We start from the raw sequence: 12,842 nt of genomic DNA on the forward strand, positions 1-12,842 counted from the left end.
AGATCAAAACTTGTCAAAAGCAAACACAATAGCAAGTAACTCTTTTTGTTACTGTGTAATTCAGTTGAGCTCCTGTCAGAGTCTGACTCGCATAGTAGATGGGATGAAAAACTTTGTTCCTTCGCTGGCTTATGATACCTCCGATCATGAAGTCACTTGCGTCACACATCAATTCAAATGGAAAATCTGAGTCTAGTGTGACTATTATGGGTGCCGAGACTAACCGACTCTTCAAATCGTTGAAAGCTCTTAAGCACTCCTCATAAAATTTAAATGCCATGTCCTTCTCTAATAATTTGCATAAGGGTTTAGCAACTTTGGAAAAGTCCGTGATGAATCTTCGATAGAAACCGACATGGCCCAAAAAGCTCCTAACACCCTTTACAGATATTGGATGTGGGAGTTTCTCAATAACCTCTACCTTTGCTTTATCTACCTCGATTCCATGTCTTGTTATTCAATGCCCTAAAACAATAACTTCTCGCACTATGAAATGACACTTTTCTCAGTTAAGTACAAGGTTTGTTTCTTCGTATTGCCTTAGTACCTTGGCTAGATTGGCTAGGAAATCATCATATGTATCTCTGAATATTGAAAAATCATCCATAAAAACTTCCAAATATTTCTCAGCCATGTCAGTAAAAATAGACATCATACATATTTGAAATGTAACAGGTGTATTACGTAAACCAAATGGCATGCACCTAAATGCAAATGTACCGTACAGGCAGGTGAATGTTGTTTTGTGCTAATCTTTTAGTGCTACTGTAATCTGATTATACCCTGAATATCCATCGAGAAAATGGTAAAAGTCTTGCCCTGCGAGTCTATCTAGCATCTAGTCTAAAAATGGCAAAAGAAAATGATATTTCCTAGTTGCCTTGTTCAGCTTCCGGTAATCGATGCAAATTCTCCATCCCGTAACCATTTTAGTCAGTATCAACTCGTTATTCTCATTTTCAATGACCGTGATACCTCAATTCTTTGGCACGCACCGGACCGGACTTACCCATGAACTATCTATGATGGGGTAAATTGTACCCGCATCTAACCACTTGATGATTTCTTTATTGACTACGTCCTTCATGATGGGGTTCAGTATTCGTTGTCCATCAATCGTCCCTTTTTCGCCATCTTCTAAGATAATCTTGTGCATGCATACACATGGACTAATTCTGTGAATATCAGCTATGGTCCATCCGATAGCCATCTTGAATTGTTTCAACACCAGGATGAGTTTCTCTTCTTGCTCAGTAGTTAATTCTGCTAAAACAATCATAGGCAGAGTAGAAGAGTTACCTAAATAAACATATTTCAAATGTGAGGGAAGTACCTTCAATTCTAATTTAGGTGGCTCCTTGATTGACGCTTTTGGTTGGGCATAATCCCTTTTCTCTAACTCCAAAGTTTCAAAACAGGATTGCGGATTAAATCCCCTTCGATTAGCTTCTAACAAAGCTAAGTATTCATCCTCCTCTTCATCATTTGGAGGATCTGATGTCAAAATTTGTTCCAATGGTTCCTCAACATAACTGAGTTCCTTCTCCACGATTAAATCCTCTAAATCGGACACTGCAGAACAATCATCAATTGTGTCAAGAAATCGCATGAACTTAAAAACGTTAAATGTTACCTTATCATCCTGAACACACAAGTAAGCTCGGCCTTCTGCACATCAATAAGGGTCCTTCCGGTTGCTAAGAATGGTCTTCCTAGGATGATTGGCACCTCTTTGTCTACTTCAAAGTCTAAAATCACAAAGTCAGCAGGAAAGATAAATTTGTCTACACGTACCAATACATCCTCGATTTTTCCTTCTGGATGTGCTAAAGATCGATCTGCTAATTGAAGTGTAACCATAGTAGGTCTAACTTCACCTATCCCCAACTTCTTAAATATTGACATGGGCATCAAATTGATGCTCGTACCCAAGTCACATAGTGTCTTACCATGATATGTTGCTCCAGTATTATAAGGTATCGTAAAACATCCAGGATCCTTCAATTTTTGGGGTAGTTTGTCTTGAAGATATGCAATGCATTCCTTCATTAGGGCTACCGTATCAAATTCTCCAAACCTTCGTTTTTTAGACAAGATATTCTTCATGAATTTTATGTAGTTTGGCATTTTTTCAAGTGCTTCAACCAACGAAATGTTGATATGAAGCTGCTTGAGTACGTCTAGGAACTTCTTGAATTGAATTTCCTACTTCTGCTTCTGAAGTCTTTACTTTTGATAAAATAGATTCTAAACTCGCACATCACCTAATTCCAGGAAAGTCTGGCTTGGTCCCTCTTGATCATTCAGAGTATATATCTGACCTGCATTCAAGCAGTAATTCAATAAATTTAGGAGAACTTAGTGAGATTTGTACTTAAAATGCGAGTAAGACTGCATAATCTAAAGAAATTGAGATTTCTAGCTCAGAATTAACTCCCTGAATTTCATAGAAGAATTCACAAACTTTGTTGACAAAGCCCATACCTTATGCACTCTAAGTCATTTACTGGCGGACTTAAACCCTGGTCTGACTTGGCCATGTTCTCTCATAGGTCTCACCCTTTCTCTATATCTCAGTATCACATATCCCAAATACTCATAATCATTACTTCTGGTTGGAAATTCTTAGTGTTTTCCCCTAATAGTTACCGAACCTCAGCCTTTAACAAAATACAATACCCTCACTTCTTTAGAGAACTAGTGCCCAAAATGCAGCACCATAGTACTCGCTCTTTTAGCCCATACCTTTAAGATGCTCCATTAGATATGTAGTACCTAACGTACTATCTCCTACTCAGGTATTTCGTGAAGGTTTCTACCCAACGGACTTTCACTTTTCACTTTATTCTGGCAGACTTTATTGAGCATTCAGCCTTGAGCTGACATTTATTCTCATAAGGACTCTTATCGGTCTACCCAATCTTTCGGCTACCTCTTGCCAACTCACAATTTAAGACTATTTCGATTACAACCTATTTCTCATTTGCTTAAAAAATATAGGGTTCATGGCTTTCTGGGTGGACTACTTTTTGATATACCTTATTTTACCTCCCTATCTAGGGAATCTTCCCCCCTTTCCCCCTAATTAGGTTGAAACACTTCCTTGACTCCACTTAGAATTGCCTATGGTGACTTCTCTCATTATCCCACAGTCTGTGTTCCTAAGAGCATCAAGTTCATTCTTCTCATGACTTACCGCCCCAGTCATACAGAAAACTCTACTTTAAACATTAGCGTGTCTCCCAGTATACTGATCTGGGGTCCTAACCAGTATATCTCATTATTTTACATACTGGCGAACTTCTGTATGTTTATAGTCTCGGTGAACTACCCCGTGTTTAGTGTTCTAGTGAACTACCTCGTGTTTAGTGTCCCGACAGACTCCATTGGTTTCTATAGTCGAGCTATAGTCTTACACCTTAAACCTCTTTGAGGTGTCATCCCGAAGGACCTTACCACCATCACGGTGTCACCCCATAGAGCCTGTTGACCACCATCGTGGTGTTGTTCTATGAAACCTAAATATCATCGTAATGGTGTCAACCCGAAGGACAAATCAATATTATTCTGTATCACATTAACCTTGATGCTCAAATACCGAAGTGTCCTCTTCGCAAGTCCCGGAGTTTTGCACATCACGATTTGCATCCAGCAACATTGTATGGCAAAATTTTAATGAAATTCTATTTCCCTAGTCATCCACTCATTCCTCTATTTTGCCTTTTCTAACCTTAATGCTCGAACACTGTAGTGTCCCCTTTGCAAGGCCCGAAGCTTTGCACATCACGGTTTGTATCCAGCAACATCGTATGTCAATATACAAAAACACCATTTCCCAAATCCTAACTTCATCTAACTCGCCAATAAATTTTTTCTCTATACTCTAAATTTCATAAACACGCAGGCATAGTTATGCACTTTATCATTTCACATACATCACACAGATTAACTAATCATCAATTAAAAGTCGTAAACATGCAATAGGCAACTAGAAAGAGATCACACAGTTGTTGTATATACGCAACCTACTCTTTCATCTAGCACTCACACGTCATGAATTCAGGTCATCTTAGTACATATCCAAATTATTCATGCAAGCAACATAATGACATTCCAACACCCAAAAATCAAGGTACAAATACTCACCTTACTTTCTTATCATTGATAGCTTAGCTTGTCCAAACGCCAGAGCCTTCTTCGTCCTGGAAACAAGGCATGACAACCATTTATTGGTTAAACTAAAGGTGTTCAACCTTTAAAACCCAAAATCTATTACTGTACAGAAGCTTTTAAGAGTTCTTACTCTACATCTTTCTTCAAGCCACAAATGCAGAAAGGTATGAAAACTTACCAGTTCCTCAATTTCTCTTCTACTAAACTTCAATTCACACAACTATTGCGACATGCAAAGCTTTCTTCAGCTACATCCCCTTCTTCTTTAGAGCGACTAAAGAAGATGATGCTAAGGAGATAAAATTTTATAAACAGAATTGAGAAAACTCTATCTCCATACAGACCTATATATATACTCCTTAGGCACGATCTTCTTCGACCATCTCAACCATCTATCCTTAATTATTTTAACTCCCACTATGGAACCATTTGGTTCCAATCTAACTAAACCAGAATTGAAATCTAACTAATCACACTCAGCTACTAAAATTTTTGAAGTTCCTGGCGATGTTAAAAAATTTGCTAATCATTTTAATTAAATCATATCTTCTCTTAAATTTTAGGTCAATAAAGAATATCAAGTGTTATAAAACATGCTCAAATTTCCAGAATATTGTTTTAAGCTTATTAACACTTTTTAACCATTGTACATAACACTTTAATACATATTCATTAAGAAAACATAGCATGCATCATCAATCTCATTCTCAAGAATCAAAATATCCACAATCAAAGTCCAAAAACATTATCCACTATCCATGAGTCTAGTCCTAACATAACAATCCACGTTGCATTTGTTCAAAGTTTTCAAAACCATAAAAACACCTATTCAAAAGTTATGCCTTGGATGGATCACCACACTTGCCCACTCCTCACTTCTTGGATGCGCTACTAGCCTGCAAGTTTTAGGAAAAGAGTAAGAGCTTTTTCAAGCTCAGTAAATGTTCAGAAGTACTACTAAGCATACACAATAGCATAAGTTAAGAAAGAACATACTAAGGCACATTCACAAACTCATTTTCATCAAGTCAAAGAATCATTTTCATGTTTTATATGTCTAACAAGTTTAGAATATACTTCCAAATATAATCTCACAAATCATAGCTCACATATTTCAAATAATGATAGATTGGCATCTTGAGATTATAAAACGTATTAGTGGACTCAATCACCACAAATTAGATAAATGGATCTCCACCACACCAATGACTCATAGAGCCTATACCAATCCCACAAAATTTTAGCATAAAGCTAACACTCTCCAAACAAACCAACTAGTCTTATACATATAGCATATATGTAACACCCCTTTTTAGTGATGTCAAAATAGTGGTTTTAGGACTATAATTTTGACGATTAAATTATTATTTTAATATTTATTTAATTTCTATGGGATTGTATTAAGGTCGTATTAAAATTTTTTAAGAAATTTTGAGGTTTAATTAGTTAATTAGGTAAAAAGGACTCAATCGTAAAAGGTGAAAAAGTTGAGTTCTATTAGTTAAATGAGCTAAATGACTATGGAAATGAACCTTAATGGAATTGAATGGTAATTATACCATATATGCTGGTACTAGATGTTTATGAAAGGTTTTATTTAAATTTTGATAGTTTTTAAAGGGTAAAATAGTAAAATGGTAGATAAACTTAAAATTAAAATGGCTAAAATCATCATCTTCTTCCTTCTATTTTTCTTTCAACCAAAATCCTATGAGAGGAGGAGCTTTGAGATTTTGCTAGGTTAAAACCCCTAGCATGGTATGATTTTGTGTCCTGTTTTTAATGATTTTTATGTTTTTGACTATGTTTTAGCTTAATCTAGTTAGCCCGGGGATTAATTTGCAAAATTGTTAGAGGTTGAGGGACTTTCCATGGATTTTTTTGAATTTTTTTGATGTTAGATGATAGAATATTGAAATTTTTTGATGCTATGATGAATTGATGGATAACGAGTCCCGGTTGAACCTTAAGAATTCTTAGGATACAAATGATATGTCATTAAGGATCTCATGTGTAACACCCCTAACCCATATCCGTCGCCGGAATAGGGTTACAGAGTATTACCGAAATTTACAAATCAAATATAGATATTTCATACCATTTAACATTTATATCAAAAATCAATCATATTCAATCATATTGTCCCTTGTATTCGCCCTCGAGGCCCAAATATGTATTAGAAATAAGTCGGGACTAAACTGGGTACTCAGAGAATTTTTCACAAAATTTCAATTTTTTCCCAAAGTGTAAGGGACACACGCCCGTATGGCTAGGCCGTGTGTCTAATACGGTCAAGAGACACGCCCGTGTCTCCAACCGTGTGGACATTCGAAATAAGGACACATGGTCATGTCCCAACCCGTGTCTAAATTAGGGAGCTCACTGACTTAGGTCACATGGCCAAGCCACACGCCTGTATGCTAGGTCGTGTGAGCATACTGACTTGTAATAATTAGGTGCAGCGGTCATACGACCAATCCACATGCCTGTGTGCTAGGCCGTGTGAACAAAACTGAGTATTCTGTTTTGCAATTCTAAAGATGAAGGGGACACACGGCCGAACCACATGCCCATGTGCTAGGCCGTGTGTCACACACGGTTGGGACACACGCCTGTGTGGACAAAAATAAGTCATTTTCCAGGCCACATTACTCACCCACTTTTATCAAATTAACCAAATACATATATAATCATATTTGTACTAAATATGCTATCTAAAAAACAATTATCAATATGCCTAAATGATTTCCATCATTTATCCATTCCAAACACACATCAATATTAATGCCATATTTATACATATCAAAATATATCAATCTCAAGCCATAACAATGGCTTATTTCAACCAAAGATTTACTTGCCATTATTGGCCAATTTTAACCTATACATGCCATTATAACCAAAATTTAGTTTTCTCTATATAGTGAAAAGGCCGATGGATAGTGTGATGTTGCTCCGACCAGTTTCCAGCCTTAACAAGCTTCTGAGGCACTATAAAACAAAGGAAATGAAACAGAGTAAGCATTTGATGCTTAGTAAGTTCGTATAACATGGAATTTAACTTACCATTATTTCACATATAAGGTAATCATACAAAATACATCCAAAGCAATTTGGCAATAAGCCTAAACACATATCCTCATCAAACATGTTAGTCATGTATTTCGTATGAATTTCAAGAAACATGAATGAGCTCATCAAATATCAAATTTTCATGTTCATATACTTTTCGTATCTTGTGTTCACATATACCAATTCCATATATTTCTGGGATATACGAGAACTAATTCATTTAGAACTCATATTTTTTCATGTCAGGATTTTGTCGGTTCAATCATTAAATAATCAATGGATACACGGGTAGTACACATGCAGTGGTGTGTCTACAATACATGCAGGACCAAAACCAATTCGAGATGCTCATGAGAGCTAATAACTGAAAGCTCTTTCAAGCTGTGGTGTGTTCGCAACATGTGCAGGACCACAACCAATTCGGGAACCCTGTATCCATCGAATTTCATTTATCCAAACAGGACTTAATATTTGTCAGACATTGTCGGATATGTGACTATTTTCATATACATGGCGCTTATACATTTCATATACATAACATTCAATTTAAAACATTTAAATATACAATTTAGGGTCTGTTTGTTTGGTAGTAAAATATTTTCTGGAAAATGATTTTTGGAAAATGATTTACTTTTCTAGAAAATGATTTACTGGAAATATTTTCTAGTGTTTGGATGAATCTGTGTAAAATATTTTCTGTTGTTTGGTAGATTTCCTGAAAATATTTTCTGGAAAAGTTATTTTTATATATATTAATAAATTTATAAACATGTTAATAAATTTTTATATTTTAAATTGTTTTTACATATATTGCAATGATTTATTTATAAATAATTCAAATTAAATATATAATAATACTGAATTATTAAGCTACAATATTAACCGTCATAAATTGAAAACAACCAAAGTCAAATAAATTATTTGTAATTGTGTTAAAAAATAAAATACAAGGATTGAATAATTATAAATTAGCTTTCAAACCACAATTAAACAACAAAATTATCCGCAAAATTATTTTAAAAAATCTATAAAATGAAAGTTTAATAAAAACACACATAAAGTTGTGTTTGTGAAGCTTTTAGAAATTGTCTTTTATTTTTCTTTAATTTGTTTATTATATAAATTATTTATTAATTGTCTACTTTAAATTTCATGACAATCATTTAGCAACTGAAAGCGATTAGTGTTTTAAATAGGTAGATAAATTAGTTAATTAGGCCTTGCTGCAGGTATGAATAAATTCATAGCTAAAAGACATAAGCACAATCAAAACTGTCCAAATAAATAAAGTAATGAGATCTGAATACAATTGTAGCGGTACATAGGATTTTATATGAAGTAATATATAACCCACCCTTCTCAAGAATAGGTTATATTTAAAGCTTTCAAAGTACAATCATATCTTGTAAATAGGTGTGATTCCCAAGAGATTGAAGCATTTTCTCATAACCAGTGCGGTTGCTTCACATAATAGTAGTCTACTTGTTTCCTTATCTGACCCGATAACCTGCTCATTTCATCAATATATGCCACATGTCATCTTAAAGTTTCATTGCAATCTTTTACCTAGAATTCATTCTGCCATTAGAACTTTCCTAGTTTCAACACTAGGTGAACGACCTTGTGAGGGTAGGGTGACAAGCAATAACAAGGTTTATTTTACCAAGAAACCATATAATTAGATCGTTGATCATACCTTGCACTCATGGTTGCTGTAAAATTTGGAGAAGATTTCAAATAAATTATAGAGGTAGTCACACACAACATTCGGTAACAAATTGGTACAAGCCTCCTTAACAACCTGAAAGCAAGATAAAAATTTGTCAGACCGAGCCTGAGTCAAGAAACAATAAATAGATTGTTCTTTTTTTTCCTTAAGTTCTTACCTCAGCAAATTGCAGCAAATGGAGCCCCAAATCGCGCTCATCCTTATGCTTCAATACTAATGTCCCCTTCTATTAAAAACAAAGAGATAATGGGTAAAAGTTGCAGATATTGAATTTGATACAAAAGAGTAGTTCTACTTAGCCTAATAACATCATACTATTAGTACATAAAAAGGCAACTAAAAGATTTACAGTGCTACTGCTTCAGATTGAGGAGGAACTTACATGCTTCACATCCAGAGTAAGATACAATCCCCTTTTACTTACTTTTAGGTTCAATTGAAGTACTCATGTTCTATATTCGTGTTCAACACATCCGGAGGTGATACAATCTTTTTACATATAGGGACCAATAGCAGAATATAAACTTTTTACATATTTTTTTCTTTCAACGAATAAAATCCAATCCATAATAAAACCACGTCCAAATTTGGATCATAATATAGTGAATACACTATGCATGCAGTATAAATATTTGAGAACCAAGAAATCACTACTTACAAATAGCTAGCAATTGCCAAAAAGCCATCAAACCAAAGGATAATGAAAAAAACCAGCTCCAAATCCCATCTGATTTTAAACCGAAGCCATTAGAACTCATAAAGAAAAGCTAGATATTTCAGAACCAAATAGGTAAATAAAGATTCCATAGCAATAAGTCTGTATAAAATAACATCTACACAATCAGACCGTAAGTCTACTTTCAACTGCTAAAACTAGTAAGCTAGAACTTGCCTTCACACAGTTGACAACATCAAGCGCTTGTGCTACCAGTTTGGTGAAGCATAGCATCGATCTCAGCACCATCCTCCATTTCCAACTAAAATAAAAGAGAAAATATGCATTAGAACACATTCCCCCTCCACAATGTGTACATTAGCACGAGTGGTCACTCATCTAACAGAGAAAATGGAATGATACCTCAGTAGGAGTTTGCTCGCCTCGCAGGCGGCGGCCATCGAACAAGAAGGCAATCGAGTTGAAATCCACAGATTGCCGATCACAATATGCATTCATGAGCTTCTTCATTTGAGTGCTTCTTTTGATCCTAAAGAAAACTTCATTCCCATCCTAGGCTCATCATACAAAATTACAAATTTAGTCCAAAATAAAAGAGGAAGCCTTACTCCAAAAGGCGAATTATAAATCTCAAATCCACTACGACAATATGAACAAATCTCCAAATATATATATCATTTAACGGTAAACTAACAAAGTGTTGAACCAGAACCGCTTACCATCAAAAAAAATAATAGTTTCCATGAATAGATAAGTCAAAACAAAGGTGTGTCACGATCACAACAAGAATTTATACCAAATTTGTAGTTCTCTATCACCCCAAAAGTACTAAAACTATTTCAACCCTCAAATTTTCTACGCCCTACAACCTGAATTAACTTCCCATTATTCATATATCTCTCACTTATATCTCTCACTCATAACCTGAACTTATTGGAATTAACAGTTCAAATTATTCCCACTAACATACGGACAAAGATACACTTAGCTTTTTCTCAGTTTTAAAAAGGCCAAAGATGCCAAAAATTTCAAAATTTGAGTAAACAAATTTACCTTGCTCTTTGATCCTCCTTTTGGTTTCTCTAGATGTAGCGACAAAAACTATCATCGGTCATGGGTTGTTACTAGGCTAAGAATTTATTTTTTGGAACTAGACCCGATCCACCAATCAAATCAGTGAAAATTAAACAAAAAAAATGTTTTCTGGAATCTTCAACAATGGAAGCTTCAACAAACAATTTGTATTTTTAAAAGAATTAAACAGAAAAAATACCTGTTGATGACAGAGAGAGAACCACTGCTTCTGGGTCTTCTTTTCTTAACTATGGCTGCTAATTTTTTAGGGTTTCTTCAAAATACAACTAAGGCCGACGGTCAAAGGAGATGACAGACGGAGATGAGGAGGCAGAGGACGTGGAAGAAAATTTGCTTAGAAGAAAAAGGAGAAAGGGAAAATGTCTTACGAAATAGAAATCGATAAGACAATTTCCAAAATTTTGCTTTGGATTTTACCCGTGTTTGTAAAATGTTTTCCTATAGAAATCATTTTCCACCAAACAAACACACCCTTAGTTACACGAACTTACCTTTATAAGTGTTTGTGTACGCAAAATCTACTAACCCGACGCTTTTTCTTTTCCACGATCTAACCCCATATTTTATCTATCCGAATCTATACGAGGAAATTTAGCTTAATTTAATACAATTCACATCTTAAGCAAAATTATCATTTTTCCCCTATACTTTTCATTAATTACAATTTCGTTCCTAGGCTTGAAAACTGAAATTCATGCAATGTACTCCTTATTCCAAGCCTAGCCGATTTTTACATGTAGCAATAGTAGCCCATGTATTTCATAAAATTTAGAATTTTTTCATGAATTTTACATCTTTTCAATTTAGTCCCTAAATCATAATTTCATCAAATTTTCTTTTACAAAAGTTGTTTATCTATCAACAACCTTTCATTTTCTACCATAAAACTTCATAATTCATGCATAATCATCCATGGAAAAACTCTAATACTTTGATAACTTTGCAAATTAATCCCCGAGACAGTTAGATTAAGCTATTACAATCTCAGGAACATGAAAATTATTAAAAACAGGACAAGAATAATCACCTAATTAAGCCAAAATAACTTCCTTGAACTCAAGTCTCCATAGCTAGGGTTCCATCTTTTTAATTTAGGAAAGATGATAATATGATGATATTTTCTTTTATTTTATTATTTATCATCTTTTTATCTTTTCTCTTTCCAATTTAGTCATTTTCTTTAATTAATTTTCCAATGATGAATCATCATACTTATCTACTAACTCCTCTAAATGGTCTATTTGCCATATAAAGACCTCAAATTTTGAATTCCATAGCTATGTGATCCTTTTAGGTACTAGAATTCAACTTTTGCATGTTATGCAATTTGATCATTTTATCAATTAAATATGTAATCGGTAAAATTTTCTTAACGAAATATTTATATGATATTTCTATCATACGGTAGACCATAAAATAATATTAAAATAAATTTTCTTTCGAACTCAGATTTGTGGTCCCAAAACCACTATTCTATTTTCCCTAAAAATAGGCCGTTACATCATGTTTCGGGTGCTGGTCTTGAATGTCCTACCGATGATTGGGGTCCTGCATTTTTTGTGGATTTTCTACAGCTCGTGTGAGCAGCATCGTGTAGCTTATATTCCAACCCACAGCTCGTGTGAGCATGCCCATTTCACAACTTGTGTGAGCATGCCCATTTCACAACTCGTGTGAGCATTGATGTAAAAGAAAGGTTATGTTTATATGTAAAGGCATGTTATGTGTGAGATTTCCCGAAAAGGTTACTTTTATATGTAAAGGCACATTATGTGTGAGCTTTCCCGAGTATTCGAGGCAATTTTAGATGGTTCAACGAGTAAGAAAAGGAAATGAAATGGTAAGAATGCAAATGGCTTGAATCATGATCTTATGAAAGGATTTATGAACTAAATGATATTATTATATATGGAAATTTACATATCTTATGGTTGATTTCATTTGTATCATGGACAAGTATACTAACTTGTGAGTTGGTGATGTTGTATAGGCTTTTACTAAGCTTATGGCATTGGTGATGATGGATTTTTTATCTTTGAATTGTATAAATGACATGGTAAGTTATGTTTTGGTTTATATGAGCTTACTAAGCACTTG

The 12,842-nt window shown here is 34.5% G+C and overlaps 1 long non-coding RNA gene across 1 annotated transcript; it reads right to left on the reverse strand.

Moving 5' to 3' along the window:
- Positions 1–9,866: 9,866 nt before the first annotated feature.
- On the reverse strand, positions 9,867–11,067 carry LOC121214720 (uncharacterized). Its single transcript, XR_005910427.1, has 3 exons — positions 10,924–11,067; positions 10,053–10,202; positions 9,867–9,951 (listed from the first exon to the last, which is right to left on the reverse strand). It is a non-coding gene; the product is annotated as an uncharacterized lncRNA (long non-coding RNA).
- Between the last annotated feature and the right edge of the window lie 1,775 nt (positions 11,068–12,842).

Source organism: Gossypium hirsutum, chromosome D02 (assembly GCF_007990345.1).
Source record: "Gossypium hirsutum isolate 1008001.06 chromosome D02, Gossypium_hirsutum_v2.1, whole genome shotgun sequence".
NCBI lineage: Eukaryota > Viridiplantae > Streptophyta > Magnoliopsida > Malvales > Malvaceae > Gossypium > Gossypium hirsutum.